Raw genomic sequence first — 3,818 nt, 5'->3', positions numbered from 1 at the left:
TTAGCCATTTACATAATCTCCTTCATAAAATAGAAAAACTACTTGAATCATTTTATGAGGTCAGCATAACCACAGATCTAATACCTGCTGAGGTTACTGTTAGAAAGATAAATTATATGCCAATGTCTCTCAAAGTTGTAGATGCAAAATCTCTAAACAAAATATTAACAAATCAAATATAATATATAAAAAGGATAATATGTCATTATCAAATTATATCTGCAAGGATGTAAGGATAGTATGATATTAGGAAACAGTTTATTCCAAACTCTCTTTTCCAAGCCAGGGTTCCTTCTCTTAGCTGAATTCTGAACCATTTGCCTTTTTGCTTCTTTATTTTCCCAACTTCATTTTTTTTTTTATATTATGTTTTCCTTTCCTTTGCCTTTCAGAAGTCTTCGTAGTCTTAAACTGGGATGCCTATCAGCCACAATTCCAAATCTCCTTCTAGAAATACTCCAGCAGCCTTGAGTTGGTCATACAGTTTGGGACATAAAACTCTCCTTATTGGAGAATTTCTGTATTCCCTAACTCAGGCTTCCCTGGTGAAATGTATTTCTTTCTTTTTTTTTTTTTTTGACATCAGATACCACTTTTTATTGTACTACAAAGATATCTGAAAAAAACATACAATTTGAAACGCTTTATTTTTGTGTGTGTCCTGGTTATTAACAAGGCTATTTAATAAAGTTAGGATTCCAGTGAAAGGAAGTTTTCATGAAAGCCTTGGGGATCAGTTGTATGTCATATAGCGGGGAGTAGCACTGAATTTGGCGTAAGACTTAATGACCTTATTTACAGCCTCCAAGAAATCCTTCTCGGTAGCAATTTTTCGCCGTGCTCTGATGCCGGCTTCTGTGCAGACGCTTCTAATCTCCGCACCAGTGCTATTTGGACACAGTCGCGCTAACAATTCAAATCTGATATCTCTTTCGACACTCATTGAACGAGCATGAATCTTAAAAATGTGAGTCCGACCCTCTAGATCAGGTAAGCTGAATTCAATCTTTCTGTCCAGTCTCCCTGGCCTCATGAGTGCTGGATCCAGGGTGTCTGGTCTGTTAGTGGCCATCAGCACTTTCATGTTACCTCGAGAATCAAAACCGTCCAGCTGATTGATCAGTTCCAGCATTGTTCTCTGCACTTCGTTGTCTCCTCCAGCAGCATCATCAAAACGAGCCCCTCCAATAGCATCAATTTCATCAAAGAAGATAAGGCAGGCTTTTTTTGTTCTGGCCATTTCAAAGAGCTCACGAACCATTCGAGCCCCCTCACCGACGTACTTCTGTACAAGTTCAGATCCAATAACTCGAATGAAGCAAGCATCAGTCCTGTTAGCAACTGCCCGAGCACAGAGGGTCTTCCCTGTACCAGGACCAAAAAGCAGCACACCCTTGGGAGGCTCAATGCCAAGGTTAACAAATCTTTCTGGATGAAGTAATGGGGTTTCAACTACTTCTCTAAGTTTCTCAATCTGTTCCTTATAGCCACCCACATCACTGTAAGTGACATCAGGTTTTTCTTCCACCTGCATCATGGTAAACTGTTGGGTCAATCTTGGGAGGCAGCGGAATGCGAATCTGATACTTATTTCTGTCCACCCCAACTCTCATCCCTTCTTCAATGTTGGTAGGTGCTACCTGATCACTGAGGTCCACCACAAACTTGGCAAACTGCTTCACATTGATAATGTACTTTGGGTCCTCCGAGTCAGCATTGATTATCTTCGTACACCTTGCAACCTGCAAAGGCTGTTCACTCTGCAGTGTTTGCTTATCTGCAGCCAAATCCCAGAGTGCTGGTGGGGCCAGGCCAGTATCAGACTCTTTAATACCAGTGAGCTCATTAATTTTCTTGAGAAGTTGTTGAATGTCATCTTCAACCTGCTTTATCTGCCTAGAGTAAGTGCTTTGACCGTAAGTTTTCAGCAAGGCAATATCCCCCTCATCCAGAGCTCGGATAGGCTTATCCTCCTTCTCCTCCTCTTTGGTTTTCCGCTGATCCGCACCGAGGTAATCCGGCATTTTCATTGTTCCGAGGCCCTCAACTGCTCAGTGATTACCTCTTTTTTTTTTTTTTTTTAAGATTTTATTTAATTGGGGCGCCTGGGTGGCTCAGTGGGTTAAGCCGCTGCCTTCGGCTCGGGTCATGATCCCAGGGTCCTGGGATCGAGTCCCATATCGGGCTCTCTGCTCGGCGGGGAGCCTGCTTCCTCCCCTCTCTCTCTCTGCCTGCCTCTCTGCCTACTTGTGATCTCTCTCTGTCAAATAAATAAATAAAATTTTTAAAAAAAGATTTTATTTAATTGACAGAGAGAAATCACAAGTAGGCAGAGAGGCAGGCAGAGAGAGAGAGGGGAGGAAGCAGGCTCCCCGCCGAGCAGAGAGCCCGATATGGGACTCGATCCCAGGACCCTGGGATCATGACCCGAGCCGAAGGCAGCGGCTTAACCCACTGAGCCACCCAGGCGCCCCTGAAATGTATTTCATATGGCTTTCCATACCTTCCTCCAGTGGGAGCAGAATAAACTCCCGTACCCACTAAAACTTGCATTAGGACTAAAACTGTGTTATTAAATACTGCTCAGCCAGCCACATCTTCTTAAAAAGGATTACCTAAAAATAGAATGTGAAGTAAAATCTTATTTAGCTGATTCTTGTTGGTGATTGAAGTACCATGGGATCTGAGGTCTGAGGTACCACAGTCTCCAATGGGGCATAAGAAAATAGCTTTTGCTTTAGGTTCTGGTTTCTCTAGAAGGGAGAATAGACATACAGGAGTGTTTTACTGGGTCAGGCACAGCTTTATAACAAGGATAAGTTCTTGCTGTGTCTCACTGGATGTTTTCAGAGAAGCAAGATGGAATTACCTCATCTCAAAGAGTCCAAGCCAGGTGGAAGTTGAGAGGAAATTTATTCTGGTTCTCTTTGTACCTGTATCCCTCATCAAAGTTTTCTTCATCAAGTTTACTTTGCCTTCACTTTCAGGTGCTTCACCTGACTGTATCAGCTCTCATCAGGAATGTAAATCCCCCTAGCCGCTGCATGGAACTTTCTTTGCCTCAGAAGTGGTAGAACGAGCAAATACCGCAAAATTTAGCATTAGGTTGTACTGCAACCATTGGGACAAGGTCCACATAGAGTTATTAGATCCCCAGCACCTGGGACCAAAGAATTGGTCTAGGAAACATAAATGAGTTTGAGATGCTCTGGTAGCAATAAGTGGTGCCAGACACACTCATTTAACCTCAGTCTGCCTGTTAAACTCTAGAAGTATATTCCATACTTCTAGTGTTGCATGTTTAATGAATACAATTATTTGCTGGTTTTCAGTTCGATACTCAAGAACACTGTTAGATTAAATCCCTGAGCTTTTGCAAATTCCGAGCTACCACATTTTTGAGATGTGGAACACACATGCTACCAGAGCATACCAGGTTAATATCCCCAAGTAATGTATCATTAGAAAAATAAACCATACATTGAAATTCAGAATATGTTAATAGGATAAGTACTAATAGCAAGTTTTATCAATACCAGTAATTTTACCCAGATATATTTTTGTCCCATATTTTTATAACGCTTCTTAGAGCATTCCATTAGATGTGTTAACATCTCTTGCATCTACTCTGTATTTCTCAGACATTATAAAACTTGGTGTGATGACTAAAAATAGATCCTGGTTATATGGTTATAAATGATATTCACTGTAAAACAAATTTATATATACATTTAGAAAAGAATAAAAGTAGAGAATGGGTGCTTTGAAGTAAGGCATAAGAATGACCAACATACTAATGGGTTTTATAGGTTTTTAAC

At 41.1% G+C, this 3,818-nt stretch overlaps 1 pseudogene; it reads right to left on the bottom strand.

The window, feature by feature from the left end:
• Positions 1-628: 628 nt before the first annotated feature.
• On the bottom strand, positions 629-2,058 carry LOC122901827 (annotated as a pseudogene).
• Positions 2,059-3,818: the final 1,760 nt, after the last annotated feature.

This window comes from Neovison vison, chromosome 3, assembly GCF_020171115.1.
Source record: "Neovison vison isolate M4711 chromosome 3, ASM_NN_V1, whole genome shotgun sequence".
Classification (NCBI taxonomy): Eukaryota; Metazoa; Chordata; class Mammalia; order Carnivora; family Mustelidae; genus Neogale; species Neogale vison.
This window is presented reverse-complemented; position numbering and strand designations above follow the sequence as displayed.